At 43.9% G+C, this 25,602-nt stretch overlaps 1 protein-coding gene and 1 long non-coding RNA gene across 4 annotated transcripts in view; one reads left to right on the plus strand and one right to left on the minus strand.

Moving 5' to 3' along the window:
• Nucleotides 1-5,216: 5,216 nt before the first annotated feature.
• Nucleotides 5,217-9,418, minus strand: LOC119698342. 2 transcript variants are annotated; one of them, XR_005256129.1, is made up of 3 exons: nucleotides 9,039-9,234; nucleotides 7,756-7,876; nucleotides 5,217-6,320 (listed from the first exon to the last, which is right to left on the minus strand). It is a non-coding gene; the product is annotated as an uncharacterized LOC119698342 (long non-coding RNA). The 2 variants fall into 2 exon arrangements; XR_005256128.1 differs by lacking the exon at nucleotides 5,217-6,320 and adding an exon at nucleotides 9,349-9,418 and having other exon boundaries at nucleotides 7,065-7,876; nucleotides 9,039-9,171.
• EPB41L3 (erythrocyte membrane protein band 4.1 like 3) overlaps nucleotides 9,324-25,602 on the plus strand; it is a 143,323-nt gene continuing 127,044 nt past the window's right edge. Inside the window, exon 1 of one of the 2 annotated variants that reach the window (XM_038130115.1) lies at nucleotides 9,324-9,673. The gene's annotated coding sequence lies outside the window, so the exon portion shown is untranslated. Of the gene's footprint in view, nucleotides 9,674-10,349; nucleotides 16,684-25,602 lie in introns of those variants that run through there. The other variant, XM_038130114.1, reaches the window with a different exon arrangement.

A 25,602-nucleotide genomic window follows, 5' to 3' on the forward strand; every position in this document is an offset into this window, starting at 1 on the left:
ATTGTCTTTCCAGCAATACTTGAAAAATTAGGCCCTTAGTTATGAAAAGCTATTTTCCACCACTCACATGATTAAGAATTATGCTACAGGTGTTAAAGAATTACTGAACTTAGACATATCCATCCTGCTACTTTTGCAGTTGTGTGCATTTTGTGTGTGGGATTAATAAATTGTATAAAAGCAGTTAAATATGTCAACAAATTTGTAGTTATTGAGTCTAATTGATGCTATTCTGTATTTCTTTATGCATTACCTATTGTTTGCAGGATCTATTTCATCTTTCAGCTCATTTGAAGTCTTTTGTTTTTTAAGTAGGGCCCTCATGAATGTTAATAATCTTTTTTTTTTACTGTAATAAGTAAGAAGTGTATTTGAGATCCTATTTTAATAATTAGTTTTGATCCTTTTTGTTGAAATTGAGAACGAGATTAAAAACATATTTCATGTTGATACTCACCCAAGACAAACGTTATCTCACTAAGGAATTACATCTTCTCTCTTTCAGTAACTACTGTGGAAGGGCTGAACTGATTTTCTGGATTTTTTAAATTATATATATACCACTTGTCTTGTGATAACTTTTGCAGCTGTCAGGAAGTTTAACCCTTCCTCTCCAGAATTTGAAATCCGTGGTCTAATGAGGGATAACAGTATGGTCTGAAAACACATATAAGTTCATTAGACAGTCCTGCTTCAAGCATTTTTTATTTTTGCATATAACATGCCCTGCAGATGATGAATCTTAAGTATGTGGAATTCTTTTGCCATCAATCCATGATCTGTGCTGCTAAATCACATACAATCATCTAAATGGTTTTAATAGTAACTGTCACAGTAACTGTAAGTGACACTGAGGAATGGCATAGACATAATATAAAGGCTGTCAGGAAGCACCTTTACAAACTTTCTGATCCTCAGAATGTTTTCAGTTCACTTGTCATCTTTATTTTTTCAACTATAAAAGCCAAAGCTTTAAAAGAAAATAGTGAAAAGGCAGCCACACAAGCATGTTCTGCTTAATGTCTTAGGCTTCTTGGCAGCTCCCATCAAAACAAGCCCAGCCTTACCTACAGCTGGACCTGGCCCTCCACATCCATCCTAGCCCACCTATGTCAGCAGATGCAGTGCCCATCTGGCTGGAGGCTGTCCTCTGAGGGCCACCCAGCAGGAGATGTGGCCAGGAGCTGTGAGAGGGAGAGCACAGGCTCAGCAGAGCAGAGCGAGCCCCACAAATCACAGCACCTGCCTTGGAACTAGCTCTGATTCCCAGCTATAGCAAAGGGCAATTATAAGCCCCTACTACTGCACATTGTCAAGAAAAACAAAAAAAAGAAAGAAAGAAAAGCAAGAGAGAAGAAAAAAACCCAAACAAACAAACAAAAAAACCAAGGGTCTGCAGCTTGCAAATATTTGTAAGATTTCAATCTATAGGCTCATCCCAAACTCCTGAGTATCTGAATCCTACTTCTCCTCCTCTCTCCCTACATGCCAAAGCTTACCTCCCACTGCAGAGAGCTATGTACCCTTCCCAGCTCAGCCCTTGGCACAAAGCAGGTGCATGAGAAGACAAAAATGGGGAGCTGCCATGCTGTGCTTTGGGTATGAGTCCATAGCATTGCAGTGGGGTGGTAATGCCAAATAATATTCCAAATAAGTATTCATCTGCCTTTAACTATGAGGCACCTGTTCATTCAGAGGATTAAGGCATATGTTTGCATCCCCCTGTGTTGCTAGACTTCTTCTGTGAGTGTTGGCACAGAAATGCAGGCTAGAATTTTCACCTTCAGATTGGAGCTATTTTTGTTGTATCAGTGAAAAAGCCCAAATTACAAACAGCCATCTAAGAGTATAGAAGCATAATTTCCACCATCAAATTAAAAAAGGTTTAGTCAGACATGACAAAAAGCATTTTATGTGAGCTTCATGAACATGTTCAGAAGAAAAGATGGATTTTCAACAAGCTGAAAAGGGACACATTAAAAGCAAATGTAATGAAGCTTTGCTGCTCTGCTACTGTATAGCATCCTGAAGGGATTTTTCATGTCACTGGGGTAGAAAGTGCTTCTCTTGAAGCATTTCCCTAGACAGCCTCAGGAAATCAAGCTGTGACACACATCTGGATAGCTCTGTACACAAATGGCATTGCATTTAGAGACGGAGTTGGCATGGAAAAAACCGTAGTCCATGCACCATTATGCATTTCTGCAAATTCTCAGTTCAACAAGAATCATAAGTAGACTGAACAGCTTTGTCAGCAAGTGAATATTATTTCATGCCACATACCATCAGATATAAAACTTTACCTGGAGAACCATCTACAGGACAGCTGGCTAATATTTTACCATTTTGAAAAAGATATCAAATCACAAATCTTCCAAAAAGCACAGTAGGAAATATGAAACATAGCAGCATGGCATGATCCACTGTTTGCACTAAAATAATAGGTGTGGAAGATCAATACATTCAGAGAAATCAGAACCGCTTAAAAATTCGTCAGACTGGAAGTATTTAAGCAGCTGAAAGGGTTATTCTTACAAATTAGATGTTGCTTTATTGTTTATCCCTAAAGGAAGAAAGGTTTCATAACTTTGTGGGAGAAGCTGTATTGCTCCAAGGCTGCAATACACATCTTTTTTAGTCTATTTTGTGAGAGGAGTTCTAATTGACAGCGGGATGGGACTCTAGCCTGCTTTATGGAAGACTGATTTAAGTGCTGTAGGTTATATGGTGTTGCAGTTAGATAAGGCTGCTCCTTGCAGGAAGCCAAAGTTCACAGAGTTCTAGGGCTGCTTCAAGTCGACATTGTTTTTTACAAGTTGGGGAAAATCTGTTTGTTAAAATAGAAATATTTTTTCCACTGAAACACAGAAGGACAAGAGAGTTAGAAGCTGTCTTCCTGTTTGTGAGATCTTTTTCTGGGCTTTTCAGGGCTGGAAAGAAAAAAAAGTCATTTGTTCTTGGCTACCTTTCTGGGGCCACACACATTCTCTGCCTGTCCGGTTGCCTGCTTGGTTTGTGCTTCTTTCCACCCACAAGCTAACGCAAAGCTTCAACCGAATCAATGCCCCATTTCCTGGTTTTGCAACCAATTTCCAGTGAAATCCCTCTAGCCATATGGCTGAGCTTCCAATCCAGCCTTCCTATATTGTGTTGCACCTTGGGCGGTGGCTTGTCTTGTTTCAATTACCACTAAATAAATGAGGCTTTAATTCCTCTTTCATTTCATCTAAAAGAAAGACGATCAGCATGCCCTTCCACTTCAGTGTGGTCTGGGATTGTCCAGACTTCACACTTGCAGGCAGCCACCAGTTCTGTCCAAAAACACAATATGCCTCCTGCATATTCACGTCAACCAGACCAAGGACAGATGTTTCTCTGGCTTTACTGCACTTTTGGCCTGGACTGATGAGCCATTATAAGGCAGAATGGCCAATCTGCAATGCTGCCATCTCCTTCGCTTTGACATGGCTTTCCGATTGAAAATCATCTAATTTGTTTTAATTTGAAACATGGGAGTGTATGTGTTCTATCCCAAACTTTGAACAGAAGTATTTTCATTACAAACTAAAGAATATACATACTTGGCAGCGCTAACTGGAAGATCCATGTGGACTTATTTAATTTTTCAGATTAACTTAGAAATAAATTTGATGGCAATGGATGAAAAAAATGCTCTTTATTTTACAAGCATAATATGGTTTTAATATGCTGGCATGTTGTTAATGATGCATAACATATTTCCGTTCATCAAAGTCAGAAAATGGAATTGCAGTGGAGCCATTTGTTGTTTTCTCATTGAGAAGTAGAAAGAATGTGCTCTGTGCGGTATCTGAATTACTTACAGAATCACAGAGTGGCTGAGGTTGGAAAGGACCTCTGGAGGTCACCTTGTCCAACCCCCCCTGCTCAAGCAGGGACACCTACAGCAGATTGCCCAAGGCCCTGTCCAGATGGCTTTTAAATATTTTCAAGGGGGGAGACTCCACAACCTCTCTGGGCAACCTGTGCCAGTGTTTGACTGCCATCGCTGTAAAAAATGTGGGGGTTTTGTGTTCAGATGGAATTCTTTGTGATTTAATTCATGCCAGCTGCCTCTTGTCCTGGCACTGAGAATCACTGAAGAGAGTCTGTCTGTCTCATCCTTGTTCCTTCCCATCAGGTATTGACATACATATGTAAGATGCCCTTTCTCTTCACCAGACTGAACATTCCCTGCTCCCTGAGCCTCTCCTCCCACCTCAGAAACTCAGATGCATTAATGATCTTTAGGGCCATTAGCTGGACCTCTGCAGTATGTCTGTATCTCTCCTGTACTGGGGAGCCCAGAGCAGGCCCCAGCTCTCCAGCTGTGGCCTCACCAGTGCTGACCAGAGGGGAAGGATCACCATCTTTGACCTGTTGGCTGCATATTCCTTATTGTGCAGCCCAAGGTGCCACTGGCCATCTTTGCAGCAAGGGCCAGCTGCTGCAATGAAGGGCACATTGCTGGCCGGTGATCAGCTGCTCATCCATCAGAACCTCCAGGCCCATCAGAACCTCCAGGCTGATCCAGCTGATCAACATCCAGCCTGTACTGGTACTTGGGGTTGATCCTCTCTAGCTACACTTTGCGATTTCTTTTCATTGAAGTACACGAGATTCTTACCTGCCCATTTCTCCAGGCTGTCAAGGTCCCTCTGGATGGTCACACAACCTCCTGGTGTATCTGCCACTCCTCCCAATTTTGTCTCATCTTCAAAGTTGTATTCTACCCCATCATCCCAATAATTAATGAAGAGGTTACAAGTTACTGGCCCCTACATTGAGCCCTTGTGTGCTAGGGACTTGTCCTCAAATGGACCTACTGCCATTGACCACAACACTCTGGACCTGGTCATTCAGGCAGTTTTCAGTCCACCTCACTTTCCTTTTACCTAACATATATCGACAGCTTATTTATGAGGGTTTTACAGGAAATAATGTCAAATGCCTTATTTGCCTTGAAATGTTTCAGGGTAAACAATATCCACTGCTCTCCCTTCATCCACTGTGCAGGTCACCTCATAGCAGAAGCCTGTCAGTCCCCTTAAAATGACAAATAATGTATTTCATGCTATTCTTTTTAGGGGTCAAGTAATGGAGCCTGAAAAAGCAGCATTTCATGACATTATGACAAGATCATAATTCACAATAGTTTATTTAAAATCTTTTCTGTACAATTCAATAGATGTGCACTATGGATTGTTATTATTATAAAATTAATTGAAATTATTCACTTAATAATGAGAAAATCAATAAATAAAAGCTCAGGAGACATAGAAATGGCTTTTTCATTTGCAATTTTAAAACAAAAAATGACATTTTCTTATCATCAGTGAAAAATTGCTCTCCTGACATGGGCAAAGAATGATGCTAAAGTAAATTCCTTTCACTGAATGAAAATATGGTGTGGGTTGAATTTAAAATTTTAAACGGCATGATGCAGACATGCAATTATAGTCATAGCTAGCAATAAACGACCAGTTAGATCATCTGGTCAAGTCCCCTTCCAATGCTAAATTGAATTTTGCATTCAGTTTTTATTTTTTTAGGCAGTTTGGACACCTTCAGTAAATGTGATAAATACATGTTTAAATAAAAGTTATTTTGTGGTGTCTCAGAAGCATGGAGAGAGAAAAAGAGAGAAAGAGAAGTATCACTTCAAACTACTCACTGTTGATACATCAGGTTAGTCTCATTTCAGCTTTACAAGGAAAAGCTGACAAGCTTTAAAGGAGGCCTCACTGCACAAAGCAATCGATGGTAAAGTGCACATTGATTTCAATAAATCTCTTTCAGTCATCAAACCGTATATTAGCTGGGGAAGGGATGCTGCCTCTTCCTGTCTTTTTGTCTTTAAACATCACGTGCGTTGATGATGGTACAAAAATAAAGCTGGGGATAGCTCTAATCTCAGGTAATAATGGTCTCCAATTTGAAAGCAATCCTCAGGGACAGGCAAATTTTAACAAACACTGCCCTGGTCCCTCTAACAAACCCCTGTTTAAAATGACCAGGCAGGGACAAAGCTGCTTCTGTGGTATAGAGTTTCCTTTACTGGAAACGGAGCATTTAAACAAGTGCTCTTGGATTTTGCTGTAAGCAGGTGAGCTGTCACACCAGGATACTTTTCAGGAGCATGTTGCCATGGCACAGCAGGGAGGACTGGTGCCATGGTGGAAGGTCCGCAGTATGTCCCTGGGGCCAGAGGATGCCAATAGCCAGTGCTGCCAGCTGATGCGCCGGGGATGGTGGGGATGCAGAGACTTTTCAGGAAGGTCTTTCTGCAAAGACACCACCATCTGCATGGTATGTTACTATAGTATTTATTACCACTTTTGTGTGAACCTAAACTCAATTGCAAATCTGCACCTCTGGCCTCACCCTCAGAGCATAGATCTCAGGAAAATGTTGGACTCCTCCTTCAGCAGTTGCCACCAGTCCCTCTCCCACCACTTGATCTCCTGGCAGTGTGTTAATAAGCAGTGGCAGATGAAGCATTATTAAGTGGGTTAATTTAAAGTAAAAAACCCACCTCTGCCACACAAATAATACAGAGGGTCCATAAAAGTTTGGATATATGAGGCCATCCCACACTAGGAACCGCTGAAATGTGTGGAAATAATGATGCTCTCTGGTGTAAATGGCTCTTTAGAGTGATGCTGCAAATTCTTCCCTTCATTCATCACCCTGTGCTCACAGGCTCTGTGCTCTCCTGAGCCAGCCCCCTGGGATATCCTGCGTTCATATCACGGTCAGAGATGAACGTCCTCTCTGTCGCAAGGATTCAACTTTTTACCACCTATTACCACAAATTGTCATGTCAGGTTACTGTAAATCAGATTAACATTCCTCTAATGCAGACTTTGCAGGGAATACTTGGCAGGGGAGTTTCAGAAAGGGGTGCTTAGGATGGTAATTTTAGTAAGGGGAGATTCCCATACAGTTAGTGCTAAAAGCACTAACTGCAATATAAGCAAAAAAAAAAAAAAAAAAAAAGAAAAAAAAAGAAAAAAAAAGTAAAAAAAGAAAAAAAAAGTAAAAAAAAGTAAAAACCGCTTAGAGCGGTTACATCCTATTAAGAAACGATGTAACAAACGTATGTAAGCCACCTCCTGAAACGTGGCTTTGGAGATAGGAGCAGAAAGCACTGGCGGAGGGTCAGCGTGATTTATTTCTGTTTTACCTGCCCCAGAACACCCTCATTTCCTGATGAACACAATGGCTTGGCACAACTTGAAGCCCAGCAAGTCAGATTTCTCTCAGCAGACATCCTGATCACTCCGATAGATATTTTAGGAACTCGCCATTAGTTCCTTTAATTAATGCCTCTCCAACAGGGACCGGCGTGGCCTTTTCCCACATCAGCAGAACAAAATACGCTTCAGCCATTTTGTCCCAGGGCTGGGTGATCACTTATGAATTACCTGAAGCCAGTTTCCCTAAAGCCCCAGGTACCTGCTGCCGCCTTGGCAAAGCACCAGCTTTGCCTAGGAGCCTTCCCAAACCTAGCACTCACTTTGTCACCTAGCACGCACTTGTTCTACACATGTGGCTCCTTCCTAGAGCCCACCTCGACCTTAGCAAAGACAAGAAACCCCTTTTAGTGTGAGGTGCACTGTCAGTCCATTCCACAATAACCACTGGGAATCCGTGGGGCATGGCAATGCCATTTTCCTGGTCACAGCTTCACTGCTTGCCTGGCAGCCCTGCTCCTGCTGGGCAGCCTGGCCTCACCGTTCCCAGCTGGAGCCGTGTCTCTGCTGACATCACTGGATTCCTGCTGATGCATCGGCCAGGGTTGTGTCCCAACTCACTCACCTCGTCCTGTGCACCTCTTGCATATCAATTTGCAAAGCTGTAAAAGTCAATAGCTGTACATAGATCCGTAGTTTAAAACAAAAACAAAACCAAAAACCCACAAATGCCTGGGAAATTTGCTTGCCACACAACTCCCTTCAATAGCAGGATGTTCTCTCTGAGCCGACCTAAGCATAACTTATCAGAGAAAATTATCTCGTGCGCTGAACAAAACTTTCCCCATTGGAACTTCAACCTTTGCCACTGGTAGCTGGCACACTGCGCCCCGCCTCCCAAGGAGATCTCCCCCACAGGTATCCTTTGAACTCTTCAGACTAAGAGTGATGGATCTCAGCAATTATTTGCACTGTGGGCAAACTTCAGGCAGAGGTGCCAGCAGGGGTTGCTGGCTGGAAGCCGAGGGACGCCACAGCCCTTCCTACCAACGCCTTGCACTGTGGCCTTCGGGACACAGCCCTCCCTGCCCTGCCGCTTCCCTCCTCCGGGAAGGGAGGCTGCCTTCCCTGCTGCCGAGCAGAGGGATTTGCTGGGCTCTGCGCTGCCAGCAGGCTTTCTAAATGCAGCAATTCTGGCTGCCTCCCACGGGGGATAAGTCAGCCTCGGCGTGATTTACAAACCTTGGCAGGGTCAGGTATAATCTTGGTGTTAATGACTTAGGCATGACACCCAAAGCTCCTGGTCTGGGAACAGTCTTCCGCTTGTCTGGAGGGACACCTCATTACCATTTTGCCAAAGACAAGTCAGCTGAGAGTGGTTCTGGTTCTTCCTCTGTATGCTCTGGTCCAGGGAATTCTCACTACTGTATGGGTATTCCCATCACCTCCAAATGTAGCTGAAAATTTCCTATCTTCAGACAGCTGTGTTCCCAGGAACTGCAACCTCACTTCCCCAAAATTTCAGGGTGGTTGCTCCCAAATCTAAGGGGGAATTTCCACTATTTGGAAACTGCTTTTTCTAACTCCTGCCAGTGCAGCTGGGTTCTTGTTTCTGTCCCACAGCTCCCAAATGCTGTCCCTCTATCTGTCTGGAGTGCACTTGTGAAGGGGCTACGGCTACCTATAATTCAAATAGAAAAACAAACTGAAAAGGGCTCGGGTTTTTTTTTGCGGGCAGCATTGCTCGGGAAGCCCAACTGGCCCTATCCCATAGTTGTTGCACAGAAGTTTGCGGTTTCCCTGGATCTGTCACGGACTACTCACCCTGTAACATCCTGCCTGAGCTGCCGCTGCCTGCTCAGGGCATTAATAACCATGTTCAGATGGTTCGGACCGGGCGGCAGTGCCTGCATCAAAGCCTCTCAGCGCCTGCTGCGGCAACGAGCCCCGCGTAAGCCTAAAGCACGAAACATCGGCACAGAGTAACCTCACGGACCCGCTTTTAGTACTTTCCTTCTTCCCCCGGAAAAGAAAAAACAAACAAACAAACAAACAAACAAAAAAAAAAACCCAAGCCAAACCAGGGACCGTGGTGGGGTGGAAAGAGAAGCTGGTGTCTCGCACGACTCCTCACCTGCCCCGGCGGCCAGCCCGGCGGGCAGGAGGGTCCCGCAGCGCGCTGCCCACCGCTGCCCCCGCGGGCGCTCCGGGCGGGCGGGCGGAGGCGGAGCGGCGGCGGCTCCAATGGGGAGGAGGGGGGCGGGCCGAGCCGTGCCGTGCCGTGCCGAGCCGTGCCGGCTGCCGGAGTCTGACGGGCGCTGCAGGTGGGAGCCCGGCTCCGCGACGGCGCGTAACTTCGCCGGGCCGGGGTTGTCCGGACCAGCCTTCTTTGTGGAGAGAGGCAGGAGCCGCGTCCGTGCGGCAGCGGCGGCGGAGAGCACCTCCCGGGACAGGCTCAGGTGAGGAGCCCCCGCTCCCCTCGCTTCCCCGGCCGCCCTTGCTGCCGCCCTGGCCTGGCTGCGCGCAGCGGGGCCCGCGGGTGGCGATGCGCAGCGGGACCGCCGAGCTGTCCTTGGCTTGAGGTCAGCGGGGAGGGCCGAGGGGCGTGCGCTGCCCCCGCGGGCGCGCTGCCGCTGCGCATCGCTCCGCGCCGCTGCGCGGGGAGGGAGCGCTGGGGCGGCGGGGCTGCGGCGCGGGGGCGTCTCTTCGCCTGTTTCCATTCTCCTCTGCGCGTTTCTCCTTTTGGCAGTCCCGTGCCCGCACGCGTCCTCGCCGTGGGTCGTTTGGGGGGTCCCCGGGCAGGGTTTGCCCCCGCTCCGGTGGCGGGGCGGACTTGCTGCCCGCGGTGCGGCGCGGGATGCGCGGCGCCAGGCGGTGCGGGAGTGCCGCAGGCGGGGTATGGCTCCTGCCGGACCCTGTCCCTCAGCCGCCCTTCCCGCCCTTCTGCCCTCCGCGGAGCGCAGCATCTCCCGCGGAAGATCAGCCTGGCCGCTGGGACGCGGCGGCGCCCGCAAAGTTACGCGCGGTGCGCGGCGGGGGTGGGCTGCGGGGGCGCGGAGGGGCTGCGCTGCGCAAGCCGGAGCGCGGCCGGGGGAGCATCCGCTGGTAAGCCCAGTCGGTGCTGATGAGGCGCTGAAACCCCTTTTTGGGGCTTGGGGCTAGTCGTGATGAAGCCGCAAGGTTTTGCGGACGGCGGGGTCGGCGCTGCTTTAGCGTTAAATATGTTTAATAGTGGATATTAATGAGGTGTTCCCCACCTCCCCTCCCCCCTTTCCCCTACCTTTTTGGATGTTTAAAAAAACCCCGAACTACTCAGCTGGTGACATTTACATTTCTGTAGTAACAGCAATTCATTAGAAAAGTGATACTAGCAGGGAAATGTAGTAGTAATGGAGCCCCGGGGTGACTGCGGATAGCGCCGAGGGACCGTAGCCCCCCCCTCTGCTCCCTGGCAGTGGACAGCGGCGTGGAGGAGCCGGGGGCGTTTGGGAGCCTGTGGGAATGCAGGGGGCTGGGAGCGCAGGGTGCAATGCAGAACTGGAAGCGCCGAAACTCTGCATTTTGTGCATAGTTCGGTGCTGGGTGGCCATTTTTCTAATCTTTTTCCTGTCAGGCTGTTGGACCCCCAAAATGCTCATTTGGCACTTGAAAAAACACCCCCTCAGGCTCCCCCTACCCTTTTCTTAGGGCTGTTTCGATGCCAAATACTTGTATTTTTGTATTCCAAACGGGTGATCCTTCATCAAGCTTTAAACCTCGTTAAGAGGTAGCTAACCATTTGTGAGGAGGATCTTTTCCCCCGCTTCTCTCTGGAGTTTGCATGTTTGTTCCTCTGTTACTTCCAGGGAAGGATTTAGTCCCTAGTATGATGGCTGAAATGGTGGCACGCAATTCAGTGTGCTGCCAGATGCTTACCTTCTTTCAGAGTTTGGGATAGGCTCAGGCAGTATTAAAAGCTTGCTAAGAGGATACTGTTTTATGGTTTCCTCCATTTTTGGGATCTGTTAGAAGCAGTCTAAAAATACCGGATCATCATTCCTCACACTTGTAACTACAAGACTTTCAAAGAACTGTTCTTAGATATGCACCTTTTATTTTTTCCCCCTCCTTTTTTAACCTTGTGAATTATTGGCCTGGTACTTAGTAGGTAGCTACTCTTGTATCCTTGTTCTTGCAATTTGAAAGCATCACTATTGATTCTGAATTGAGCAGTTTTTAGCATCAAATCTTCATTATTACACAGGGTTGGGTATTTTAACTTGCTGAAGAGATACCCCCTAATGTTCCTAGAAGCACCCAACCTTTGCCAAGTGCTACAAACATGTGCAGTTTGTGCAAACTTGTCAAGAAAATGGCCTTTTTTTAAAATTGGGAAACAGATTATCACTATCTCAGTACTACTTCTGTCCTTCCTGCAGCAGCATTTATTTCAGCATATGAAGTTTCTTGAAGTCCCTTGCTCAAATATTGGTTGCACATTACTGCCCAGAACTAGCTTAGGAAGGCACTTTACTATCTCATGCAACCTTATCTGCCATTCCACAACTTCATAACAAACCCATTGGAACATGAAATGACCTTGGAAAGGTATCTTTCAATCTGACACGAAGCATTCTCTTAACAGGGAACAGCACTGCTCCACAAAGAGCTGATGTTTTCAAATTGATGCTTCTAAACGGATTTTATTGGAATTTTTTGTTGCTTTTTTTTTAAGAAGGCAGGGAGATGGGTGGAATATTGAATTGGAAAGGAAAATATTTTTTTAAAAACAAACCCACTCAGCTGAAGTTGAAGCACCACTCAGCTTTAGAAGGAGGTGTATTAAGAATGTACATATGATAGTGATACTTAAGTCTAGGGTGAAAACAAGTCTTTAATTTTAATCAAAGGAAAACAGCATTTCCTCTGCCAGTTCTGATTTGCTCATTCATAAGATCTTCAAAAGCCCAAATTATTAGTGGGACTAATTGAAAGCTAGTTGGGTGTGTCAAATGGAGAAAAGAAGTGATGAAGTCTGAAGGAAGCTTTACATTTAGTTGTATTGTTCTTGATGTCATAATGTGAAGCTTCTATATGGAAAATATTCCAGGACTCTTTCAGTCCCCAAAATTCTGCTCCTCTGGAAAGGCTGCAAGAGCACTCGAGAATCAGCAGCAGTCAAGGGGGAGCCTTGCAGCTGCCGGGGGAATTAATGGAGGGGGTGCCTGGCCAGTAAACTAAATGAGATTTTGGCCCAGATGCTGGTCTTGACACATCAGGCCTTGCAAAAGGGTGGTGAGTGCTCTTGTGCCCATGGTGGTTTTACCTCTCAGTGAGATGGTGCCTCCTGTAGAGCAGCGAGGAGTCCCAGCCTCCCACCGCGCTCCTGCCTCGGGAGCTCAGGGTATGAGTGCCACCTGCTGGGTGATGAGCCACTTTATATCGATTATACATCGTTTATACATATGCATGATGCATTTGTGTTTACATACATATGCCATGTTTATGTATGTCTTTGTTTGCCTGCAGGTGTACAGCTTTTCCGCAGACGTGTTCTTGGGTGAAACTATGAAACCTTGCTAAGACAGACCTGGAGTTCCTCACTTTCTGAGGACTTAGCACAGCTTGTATTTGGTGACACTCAAACAGCACTTGGGCTTTGTATTTCAGGGGTAAAGGGGAAATTTTGATGCTGCTGACATTTAATACTGCCTTTGTTTTACTGAAGGCAAGTGGGAATTTTCAGCTGCATAGCGCATGGCTTGTGGTGTGGAAAGCTTTCACAAGAACCTCAGTGGTCAGATACCCGGCTGGCAAGGTAGAACTGAAAGGGAGGCCCAACAAACCAAACTCAACTTTGTAATGTATCACTTAAATGTAGAATCTTCACAGCACTGCTGATTTAATATTTTTCTTCATCTTAACTCACATATGTCCAAAAGATTTACGAGCATCCCACCGGGATACGAAATATCACTTCTCATTTAAATTAACTGCAGACCTATAGGACTTGCAGAATATTGATGGATTTTTTTTTCCATTTTAAAGAATACATTTTTCATATTCACTCTCTCATATTTGCATAGAAGAGTAAAATATAAAAGTTTGATTCTGACCCAGAATTGCTACTGAAGGTGACGCAATAAATCCAAATCTGACATCATTCCCAGCAATGACTTTCCAATTTCCACTTGCTTCCATATCTCCTAGCCTGCTGGGGCATTGGCTGGAATGATGTTTAAACACCAGTTTGATTCAGCTGAATACTGAGTGATATCAGTTGCAGCACCAAGGCTTGTAGTTTTCCTGTGTTGTACTGACAGTATTAGGGAAAGATGAGCAACCCTGGGTACCGGGGCTTTGTTGGACAGCTAACCTCATCAAGGCTTTATTGCTTACTTATTTTGTGGTGTGCTGGTGCCAGATGAGTCTTTTACCCTGTCTGTGGATTAGGAGTGGGTCCAAGCTGAACTATGAAAGTTTTCAGGAAACTTTTAAATGCTTTCAGCTGGAAAACCTATATTGATGTGCTCTTGTGATAAATTGATAAAACGCTTCACATGGTTTTGAAAGTGTATTCCACCACTTGAGATCTGTACTTTCAAGAGTGCATAACAGTCAGGAATGAGTTGATGGAGCAAAAAGCAAGTAGTGTAATTACAGAGTTCATCCTAAAGTGTGATTCTAGCAAAAAAAAAAAGCACCTGCCATATCAAGAGGGATTACAAGATAGGCTTTTGAGGAAGGGGACCCAATAATAACTCATAGCTCAAGCTCACTGTCCCCTAAAACGTTCACAGTTAATTTGATGCTTGACAAATTGTGATTTCAGTGTCTGGTGAAGAAGCAATTGACCCTAAAATTGCTGCCTGAAGCTGAACCAACGTTTTCAGTTTCATAACCAGTGTCATGCAAAAATAGTATGTGAAGAGGGACAGGGGAAATGCAGAATGTCCCTGTGGTCTTGCTCTTATGTATCTCTCCTCCCCCTGACCCAAGCAACTGGCATGTGCTGTAGGCAGTGGATGCTGCTGCAATTCTCAAGGCAATTTACATCTCATTCATCCATCCCATTATGGCATATTGTGACCTTTTTCCCCCCCCCAAACCTTCTGAGCTGATAATGAAACTCTGCCCCTTATAACGTGTCAAATTGCAACAACCACCTCTTGTTTTCACTCAGAAGTGTATCTGCACTATTGTCAATGGGCATGCTGCTCTCCTGTCCCCTCCCCATTCTAAATAAACCAGTTCAGCAGCTCTCCTGCACGAATTCTGCCAGCTCTGAGTCATCCATACATTTTTGTTTCGTTCCTTCCTCGTGTTTTTGCACACCATGTTTCCCGCCACTCCCACCTACTCAACATCTGCTTTCAAGTGACCTCTCATATCCTGATAAATTTGTTAATGTTAAGCTTGCTCCATGCCACCATCAAAATCTCACTTTCCTTAATATGAAGTCCCATGTCCAGTCAGGTGACTCAATGGCCTTTACAGTCCTTGGGAGTACCTTGGATTCCTGTCTGCTCCAATGAAAATGTTCTCCCAGTAATTTCAGCTTACCTTGCAGAGGTAAAAGACAGGTAATATCTTGAGGGCAATCTGTAACTACAGTCACACTAACAGTAATGGGGCATGGTTGCAGCTCTGGGGAAGGACTGGGGTACACAAGACTGACAAGAGAAATCAGAAATGAAGGCAAATCTTTTGCAATCTCTTTTCCCTTTCCTCTCCAATATTCTTCACATGAAGGGGCTGGAATGGCTCCTACTGTAAAAGCACTCCTACAAAAGCAGCAACAACAACAACAACAAAAAAATAGTTGTTTGCTAGCAAAGTGGTAAATATGTGAGCAATCATCTTCCTTTTTCTGCAGCCCTTCGTGCTGTCTTATTAATGGGCCGTGAAGGCTGAGGAGGAGGTAACTCATCAGCCATTATCCACTGAGTGGGGGGAGCTGCAAATTAGTTGCTTTTGCCAGTTTCTTTTTTTTTTTTTTTTTTTTTTTTGACAGCAGCAGATAAATTTGCCTTCATTTGGCATAGTTTCTGCAGAGATCAAATAGAAACCACATCAGGGGCTGTGCTGGTGGCTCACTGCCCTCCTGAGTTGCCTTGAGATGTATGGAGGTGAAAATGAAAGTCCCTTTACTGGGACCCAGAGCGCTGAGTTGTGAGGATGGCTGTTCCTGAGAACAGTTGGTTTGGAGAATTTGGATGGTTGAAACATGTGAACTGAGAAGATATATCCCAATCTGTTGGAAGGGACTTTGCAATGGCCTTTGACTTTTTGACATCTTGTCAGCCTTGGCCTGGTGATCAATCTGATGGTCACAGAACTGCTGGGAGATGATGACAGCATTTCCTTCACTGCCTCCTTTCCTTCCACCACAGGCTTCAGCACTCTCCTTGCCTGCTTGTCTGTGCTCGGGACCTTGTGTGCTTCCTGAACTTCCATGTGCAATTGATTTCTCTAGTCAAAAGAAGAGCATGCCTTTGTCTGCCCTTACATACACACATGCAGTTTGTTTAGGTTAACCCATAGCAATTGGCATTTTGTACTGATCTCTTTGAAGCATTTAGTCTCCAAAGGATTAATAATTAAAAAAAACCAAAAAAAAACCAAAGAGAAAAGCAAAAAAAACCCAAAAAACAACAAACCCCAAACACTAAATTGGTCGACTGTTTTGGAACAGTTGCCAAAAGAAATCAATGCTGAGCCTGGGAAAGCTGTAAAATTCTTTCTTGGGTTTTTATTAGTAGGAGAGAAGTGACACACACTGAGTTTGGTCACTCAGACACTGTTCAAAGTCCAAATTGAAAAAAAAAGTAGTTTCAGCTTGGGTGTTCTTGATGGTTTGCAGATGTGTATTAGTACATAGATACTCAGCTGTGGGGTAGGCTGCAGGCCCCCTTAATTGCAAAGAATAAATTACCAATCCCCCATCCTTGACTGAGGATTCTGAAACTGAGCAGTCGCTGTGGTGGCTTTGCCTTACTTCCTTGCCAAATGTTACATCTCCTCATCAAGGATGTCAGCAGTATAAGAGAAAATAATATACCTTTTTATATTTGTGATATTGCACACCTGTCACTACTTGATGGGGGAAGTACAGTAGAAGGTTTTCTTTTCTCAAAAACATTTTCCCCCCTCACAAAATGTTCCTTCTGAGGTCAGCCTTGACAGATATTTATTAGACTGGAATTATTATTCTTTTATTAACATTGATATTGTGGGGTCTTTTATTTCTTTCTAGAGTAAATTGGAGAGTGGAGGGTTGATTATGTTCAGTCCATTTAATGAGTTACCTGAAACTGTCTTGTAATGCAGACTTAACAGAAAGCAGTAGTGTTGTATTTGTTCATTGAATCTCAAGAGGTTTTTTTTCTTCTTTTTCTCTTCATTTTCCTGCTGATGGCTATGACTGTGCTGAAACCACGGACTTCACAAACTGGATGAATGGCTGCCTCCTGGAATATGGATAATTTTGGTGAGTCTGCAAAATGAGTTTCACTTACTTCTACTTGCTTGGGAGAAAGAGGAAGGATGTTATGTATTGGAAGTTGTGCTTGATGAAAGCTAAGGCTGTTTTTGAAGGGTTGGTTTTGTCAGTGCAACAGGCAAAGCTTTCTAAATTTCAAATTATTTTTGATGGAGTGGGGTTTTTTCCCCTGTATTCTGTTTTATCACTGGTAAAGGTGAAGGAATTAACATGCTCTGGATTAATTTGAAATAGTGTCATGTTATGAGATTGAGTGTTATTGTCTTTGTAATAACTTTTAAATTACTTTTCTGTAAGACATGCTGTGAAGCAACAGCTTAGAACATTTTAATTTTTCATTTCTGGCTTATTCAGTTGTTTCTGCGAACAGTTCAGACAGAAGATTCATTGGATGGCTTTTTAGAAAAGCACTGTGTTGTTCTCCTTACTCTTCCTAATACCGGTGTTGCCTGGGATGTGAACTTTTAAGAGATGATGTGTTGATGATGTGTTTGTATTAAATATTGTAGAAGAATTTTCCATGAAAAGGTCTTCCATCCCAAGTAGTCTCTGGTGAGGTTTCTTTTTTTAAAATCAAAAAAGCGCAAAGCTCTGTCAGGGTCACACTCTTTTCTTGTGTGCAGATGCCAGACCTGCAGAATATTCTTCTGGAGTCATCTGCTGTTTCTCCCTGAGGAGGTGGTTTTGGTAGTTTAGGCTTTCAATAAAGGTGACTGGACAGCTGCAGGGAAAACATTTGCTTTGAAAATATCAACCTGGAGATCTGCTCCAGGAGCATGGCTGGAGGTGGTAATATTTACCCAGCATTGTCTGTAGGAGTGAAAAAGCTGCCTCTGAGCACTGAGGGGAGGTTGGCAGCTTAGCAGCCTTAGGATTTATCTCTGAGCTATTTAGACCTAGCAGGAGTGACTCGTTACTACTAAGAGGTTTAATTAGGGAAAACAACTTGCTTCACCTCTCAGTTGTGTGGTGACAACCTCGCTTATGCACAGCCTTAATTTTGAGGGACAAGACGAATGTGATTTGGGAGTGGGGTTGGCTGTGTGTCCTATCCCTGGGTGAGGCGAGTGCTCCTGGTGTGGTGATGGCCCTGTCCTGAGTGAGGCGTGGGAGTGAGCGTAGGGCTGGCACTGGCTACTTGCTGACAGATTGTGGCTGAGTTTAGCTGGTACACACCCCTTCGGGGGGGAGGGGGGAAGGTTGACATTGGCTCTCTCTCCTTCTCCTCCTTCTTTTTCAGTCTCTTGACTGTGCACAGTCTGCGTCACCTGCGTTCTTGCCCTGGTGCAAAGAGCCTGAGACCAAGAGATGGACATCAAACTTAGGAATTTCTTATCAGGGACAGATTTAGAGAAAATTTGAGATAAAGCCTGATAGTTTACTTTTAAGCATTTCTGAAGTATTGTTGCTTAATCCTTTTTATTGATCCATAGCTTATGCTGGGAAGCTCTTGTCTCAGGGCAATTTCCAGAGTCCTGGAGGATAATGGCATTAATCACATATCGTGTGACCTTTTAGGCAGGATGAACATTTGTTGCACTGCTGCATTTACCTTCGCTCTTAGTTCTGGTTGTGTCTTTTACTCCTCAGGTTCATGTCTTAAGAGTGCAGTTAAGAAGCCTTCTGCATGACTGGTACACTGTAATTTGGTGACTGAGTAGCAGTAAGGTCTGTAAGGCAACTGCTGATTCAGATTGCTGTCCTCTGATGTGCTAAAGAGCCTTGAGGAGCAATAGCTTCTGGGGCCAGGAAGCAATGCATATTTACTGTGATGGACACACTGCTCAAAACTCTTTGAGTCTGAGAACTAGCAGACTGCGTTCCTCATAGCTTTGCTCCAGCATGTATGCTGCTTTTTTGGCCTATTTTGTAATCTGCAGGAATAATTGGCTCTCATGTTGCACCTATATAAAGAGATGCTTCTTTGATATCTGGAAATGCAGTAATGAGTGCTGAAGTGCTGCCATCACCATGGCACATCAGGGAAAGTTTGATGTGATCACATGGGTGAGCTTTCCACCCAAGTTTTATTCTTAGATTTGTTTTTCACTTTCACTCTGATTTGGTTATATTTGAATTTTTGGCAAATGCTGTTAGCAAAGTTAAAATCTGAAACAGCAATCTAAATCACAGAGCAAAGTGTACTTTGCATAAACAGATAAATAGCAGAGCTAAAATATAAGGAGTGCTTTCTTTTCAGTGAAAGAGTGACATCATTGTTAGCACTTCTCAGTAGTGGAAGGCCAAGAGACAGTGGATACCACTTGAAATGAGAGAAGTTCACACTGGTTACAAGGGTAAAGTGTTTTCACTCTGAGGACAGACGGCTGGGACACAGGGACACAGGTTGCCTGGGGAGGCTGCGCAGTCTCCATTGTTGGGAGTTTTCAGGACCTGACTGAACAAAGCCCTGAGCTGGATCTCACAGCTGGCCCTACTTGGAGCAGAAGCCTGGACCTTGTGAGCCTCCTCTTAGCCTGACCTAATTTGTGATCTATTGAAAAAAACACTTTAATTTAGAGGGATCTTTATGCTGGGAAAAAGAGTAAAATTGGAAGACTCAAGTGGCATGGTCTTGGAGGATGTTGTGATGACAGCAAGCTGGTGGTGGCTGCTGTAAGATGAAAAGGGATGTAGCATCTGGAGTGCTGTCTGGGCCTGTCTGTGAAGGTTTGTTGCTTTTGGTTTTTAATTGAGCAAAGCAATTAAAACCTGACACTTGCTGCTTCTGAAGAAGCTCTATGGTCTTTGTTTTCTGCCAATGGTAGCTGTATAACAAATCTCTAAAATTTTGGAAATAATCAGTTGACTCTTGTTTATATTGGTTAACATACCACTTACTTTGTGGGAAGAGATTTTGGGAGAAAGTTCTTCATGCAGAAGACTTCCAGTCTTTCAGGGATTTTTTTGTTTAGTCGGTTGGTTTGTTTTGTTTCTTTTTTTAGAGATTGATATATGGCTATTTGCATTCCTTCAAAAATTGTGTGGGAGTGCAAGTAGGAGGCAGATAAAAATCTGTGGGTTGATCAGACTGAACATGAGCCAGATCCCCAGAGTGATGTAGGTGCTTATGGGTGGTTATGTGAAGCCGAACAGTGCTTCTGTAGAGGGAGAGAAAAGTGGTCAAGGTACTGGCATAACCTTGCAGGTTGAAATAAGTGAACCTATAAAGAGGAGTGTGGATGTGTCAGAGATGACCACAGCACCTTTGGAGGACCAAAGCGCTGCCAATGGTTTACACAACCCTCCAAGTGTGTTTTCCTCTGTGTTTTCAGGAAGATAGCCTGCAACATTGGAGTTAGTCTGGCAAACACTTGAAAGAAAACATAAAATGTCTGCTTTTGGTTTTTTTGCTTGATTTTTTTTCTCCTGGAATGGCATTATTTTAACTTGCAGATTAACTACTCCTTTGTGTTTGGAGGCAGCACAGGTGAATGTGGAAAGCAACAGTTAGTAACTCCAAATGGGATTTTAAATGTTTTTGCTTATTTTTGCACTTTTCAAACCACTATTCCATCTGCTTCCACCCACATACTTAGTGAACTGTCATTCTTGCCAGTCATGCCCCAGCTGTGATGGGATGCAGTCAGTGGGTGAGCACCCAGCTAGGCCAGAGTTTCATCGCTTTCATGTTCTGAGACTGAAAGCCATCAGGATTGTTGCTGTGAGAAACTGAAAGATTTAGATTTCAGGCTTAACTTTACCTTGTCTGTAGCCACTGTGCTCCGTGTGTCTTCACAGTGTTTCCAGAGTTACACTTGTGTAACTGTAGTGGCTTTGTGTCCACTTTCCCTACAGCATGAAATACTACACTGGGTAATTTGCCTTTTCTTTTAATTTTTTTATACATAGGCAAAGCCTTTATATTTGTTCTTCTCTGTGTTTTTCCCCTAGCTGGTTATTTTCAGCTGTTGCATGGATAATAGTGCTGATGAACAAGTATTTAGTCTGACACATAAAAGCATAGCCGTAAAGAAAATGAAGCAGGGACAATTACAGTGGCAAAGGTTCCTAAATTATAGTTGTATAGGAAGATTGTGATAAGGAAGTAGTTAAACATTGCTATTTAGTCAAACCTACAACTGTGGCTGGTACTTCGATTGTCTCCTCCTTTTGCTGACATTTAATTTGTGTGGTTGGTGAGATATTCTTCCTGCTAATAAAGTCCCTGTTTTATTGAACCAGAAGCTTGTGGAGTACATGGGTGCGTTCTCCCAGATGGTTTTAGGTCAAGAGTGAAACAATTGCTAATTATTTTCTGATTTGCTTGTAAAGGAAATTCTTGGTGCTTGCTATTAGGTGCTTACCCACTGTTAAAAAAATAAACAAACAAAACCAAGACAAAAATCAATCTTCCCATCTAGGACCAGATATGTGTCCAGTTTAGATATACTGGGAGGCAAATGTACTTGGACTGAACGAGGATGTTCACAGACTGAAGTATCAGTGTTTGAGCAGGCTGTGTGCTTGCTACAGCTGCAAAGCCCGTTGCTTTTATGGCTGCAGTATGTTTGCTCACAAGCCCCAGCTCTGACAAACAGATGTGATCATCGTCCTGGGCGTGCTTTTCCTGGGGTCGAGCGGCCACTTGTCAGCGTGACGGTGAGTACAAGCCACCATCTCTTAGCAGCAGGTCTCACGTTTGAAGAGCTTTGCTTGCTTTTAGAACATCCCAGCAGTAACCTGCAAGAACCCAAAGACCATCTTTCATCCACAGGGATGTGGGACCAAGGAATTGTTCTATGTAGGCTTTTCACAGAAATAAGGAGTGAGTAGGGCCTTTTAGGGAAAAAGAAAACTTCCACTGATCATCACAGATACTGTATTTTCCCTTCTGGAAATAGCCATTAGGATCTATGTTGGTGGTAGGTCATAACTTCCCTTTGTCTCTCCTCCCAGCCAGTTTATAAAATGCCTTAAGGCAAGCAGGGTTACTGTGGTTAATTTTGTTTGAACAGGATGGATCACTGTGAGCAAAAGGTAGCTTTCAGTGGTAAAGATAACTGCCTTTGTGCTTATCTTAACCTCGATGAAGCTATTACCATAGGTTTGTTAGGAAAAGAATGAGGTGAAGGCAGTGGCCTGGACTGAGTAAAGGCTAAAGCAATCAGTGATAGCTCGGCTGTCAGCAGAATTGCACTGCTGGCAATCGGGTCTGAGGCTTTGCACAACTTTATTGTCTGCTTGGCTTCCAGCTGTTCCTGTGAGCGTGTCCTTCAATAAGCTAAGGAAGGGCCAAGGGTTGTCTGCCTGCAATTTCTGCCTGCCCTTTGCATTGTGAGGCCAGTCCAGAGTGGGGCCAAAATACTGCAGAACTGGCAGTTGTTTGTGGTGGAGCCGGAGATAAGGGGGTTTATCCGGTATCCATGAGGCTGCTCAGTTTAGATCTTGGCAACTTGGCTCTTTTTTCTTCTTTTTCGTTCTCACCAGGATAGCTGTGCTGAGGTTTGGTGTTGTTGAGTCCTATTTTTAACACCAAAGCTCGCTTATCTCTCGTTGAATGTGTGGTATGTTTCATTTGAGAGAGGAGGCATTTTATCAACTGTCACAAATGAGCCTTCTTGCTAGAGCTAATTCAAACCAACTGAAAAAGGATTCTTCCTATTTAATTTTAATTTACATGTGGAAAATTTTCATGCAGTTGAAATCAGTACAGTTTATTGTCAAAATAAAGAGATGTGAGACCTGGCCATAGTTCTCTCAGCCCAGCATTATGTTTGTCATATGATATTACAGGAGTTCATGTGCACCTAATTTATTTCAAGTATTTTACACCAAACTATTATATCTGTAGAGGAATAAAAATTCCTTTGCTGTTGCCTGGTACTGAAGACTGTCCCTTTATGCATAGATATAATTGCTGGACAGTATGTATTTTTGCATTAAGGACAGTCACTGCAGCTGTTTGAGTCCTGTCATGTTTATGCATTACCAGATATCGCAATAGGCTGTAAGAGTTTGCTGCAGGGAGAGCTTTCATTTTTCAGTCTTGGGAAGTGGGCTCCATCTAGTGTTTAATTTAAAGATTAGACTCCAGTTCCTTTTCTTAAACGCCCTTGCAGAGTGGAAGAAGGACGCAGAGGAGGAATTGTGATAGTCATTGCTTTTGCTGATGATTGTCTAGAATGTGACTTTTTCCAGTACAGCCAGTATGGCAATGGAACCTGAAGCACTGCATGTGTTTTACATGTGCACATAGAGCTAAAATAATTCTTCTATGAAATAGCACATGGATAAAAAGAAATTGAACCAGCATGGCAGTGATTGATGCAGCATGTTGGAAACCAGCCTGCTCATCTATAAAATCAAAATTAGAAAACTAATTGTGGGGTTCTTTTACAAAGTAATGAATTTTGAAATGTGCATGGGGTACTAATATCCAATCAACAGAATATCTTCCAATATGTAATGCTTCTATAAAGAAGCATGTGGGATTCCAACCTCTATTTTTATAGTTTTCTCAGTATTTCAATTTTCGTAATATTTAACCCTCTCTCAAATACTACTTTTCTTTTTAATTAAAAATGATATTGCATTCTGAACTATTTTTAACTAAAATAGAATAGTATTTGATAGTTAATCTATCATGTCTCCAGTGCCCTGAAATCTATCATGTCTCCAGTGCCCTGATAATAAGAGCTGTGAAACAGAGACAAGAAGCACCAATAAGATTTTTTTTCTTTTGAAACTGGAACAGCTTGAGAAAGTTTTTAAATACTTAAGACTGAATGCAGATTTACTTACTACACTCCATACTGAAGAAGCAGGAACTCAGAATTTTGGTCAAGAGGGCACAACAGCAAACCTGCAGAGAGGAAAACCTGGGCTGTCTGACAACTGATTAATTATTAGTACAGTGAGGTTTTGTGCCGTTGTGATTTTCCCCACTCCTTAAAGGGACATTTGGGGCCACTCAAACAAGCTTAGACAAGGTGGGGTTGTGAGTGTTGCCCTCGTATTGCTCACATTGCGGGCTGCAGAGCTGCCTGCCCTTGAGAGGTGGAGGAGATCCCCCACGCAAATCCCCAGACAGCTCTTGGCTTATTTTCCACCAGTTGCCTGAGCAGTGTGGAGCGGGGCTGGGATCCAGGCCTGAGTCATTGGCAAAGAGGCTGTTGTTGTTTCATCTGTAAAATATTTGGGGTCTGGGCTTTCCACTTGACACTTGTGAGCTGAGTGCAGACAAAGTTAATGGGAAACATCTGGTGCCAGGAGGGAGTGGCGAGATGGTACCTTGGACATGTGAAAATGGGGAGCTGTTGTGGTGGAGTGCCAGGCTGCCATGTGTCTGCAGTGTTGGGGAAAGGATTAGGAGCTGAAGAGGACAGCCATGGAAGGGGGATGTGGGTGATGAAACCCCCTGGGCATGGGGCACCACTGCCAAACCCTGGAGCCTCCCAGTGTCGGGCTGTGCTGGCTTCATTTGGCTGAGGAAGGCAGCCAGAAGTTGTGGGGGGGGCTTACGTGTGTATACATACACTCACTTTCTTGACAGCTCATTGTTTGTTGTTGTTTTTTCTTTTGTTGCCTTTTTTTTTGTTTTTTGTTTTTTTTTTTTTTTTTTTTTTGGTTTTTTTTTGTTTGGTTTTGTTTTTTTGTTTTTTTTTTTTTTTTTTTTTTTTTTTTTTTTTTTTTTGTTTAAGCTTTTGAGACACTGGTGTACTTGGCAACCTCTAAACTTCCCCCGTAGATGTAAACTTGGTCTACTTGGCAACCTCTAAACTTCCCCCGTAGATGTAAACTTGGTCTCTCAACCTCACATGAGATGATGGCATTGGAGTAGACATCTGGATTTCTTTTACTATTAAATGCCGTCTTCTGTAGGAAAAGTAAAAAACAAACCAACATTTTGTTATCTCGTTGAGTTTTTTAAAAATATAAAATACCTCATTGTTAAATTCAGTTTCATTTTACTTTCATGTTACTTAATTTCACACTTATTCTAGAAGCGACGGACAATGAAAGCAAAGATGTTTGTGTCACTTGAGGCTTCTGGGTCTTATGGTAATCCAGTAGATCTCTACATGTTTTGTGGGTTTTGTGTTTATTAGTTATCTATGGAGAAGCTGTGGTTATATTTCAGTTTCTAAACAAAAGTTGGAAATACCTGTGTTTTCCTTAAATCCTTTTGTCACTTAAAACATAATGAAACTTGGACCAAATCTAAACTGCTGCTGTACCTTTAAAATGTATTTGTAAGGCTGCAGACCAAAAGGGCAAGGCAGTATTTTTTTTTGTCTGCCATCAGTTCAAACACTGTACCACACACAAATGCCCTTTGCATAGTAACCTGCACTGCACTCTGATCTGAGGTCAAAGTGACCTCAAAGGTCCTACAGGTGGCTTTTGTTGTCACCCATCAGGTAACAGGATGGGACACTTCACTGACACCGTTGCTTGGAATGTGTGAGAGGTGAGCTGAGAAGCTCTGCTTGTCATGTCCAACACTGTTGGGATCACAGTGGTAGTGTCTCATGACTAAGGGAGATGGTTTGCTGCCAGCAGGGGAGAGAAGGTCCCAAAGTAGTTGTCCTTTCCCCCCAATATGGCCTCATGGCGCAACTGCACCAGTACTTCCTGGTTGGGTCTAAGATAGTATGTGGTAAAGCTCTAGAGAGGAGGAAGAACTTCAAAAAGTCTGGATTTAGTCATGATGCTCGGCAGCAGGCAACGTGGTGGCGGCACCAGGGGAAGCTTGTGAGTCCTGTGTGTTGCTGCATCCACCAGGTCCCTCAGCTGAGCTGAGAAGAGACTTAAAGGAACAAAGCAAATTCCAGATAGTCCCTCTGCACTGCAAAATGGCAAAACTGAGGGTAATCTAGAAGAGAGATGCTCTGCTGTACTTGGAGAGCTGTTGCAGAGTTTGTGACAGGAATTGAAAAGGAAAGCAAAGTCTTGAGAACATGA

The sequence above is a fragment of the Motacilla alba genome, chromosome 2 (assembly GCF_015832195.1).
Source record: "Motacilla alba alba isolate MOTALB_02 chromosome 2, Motacilla_alba_V1.0_pri, whole genome shotgun sequence".
NCBI lineage: Eukaryota > Metazoa > Chordata > Aves > Passeriformes > Motacillidae > Motacilla > Motacilla alba.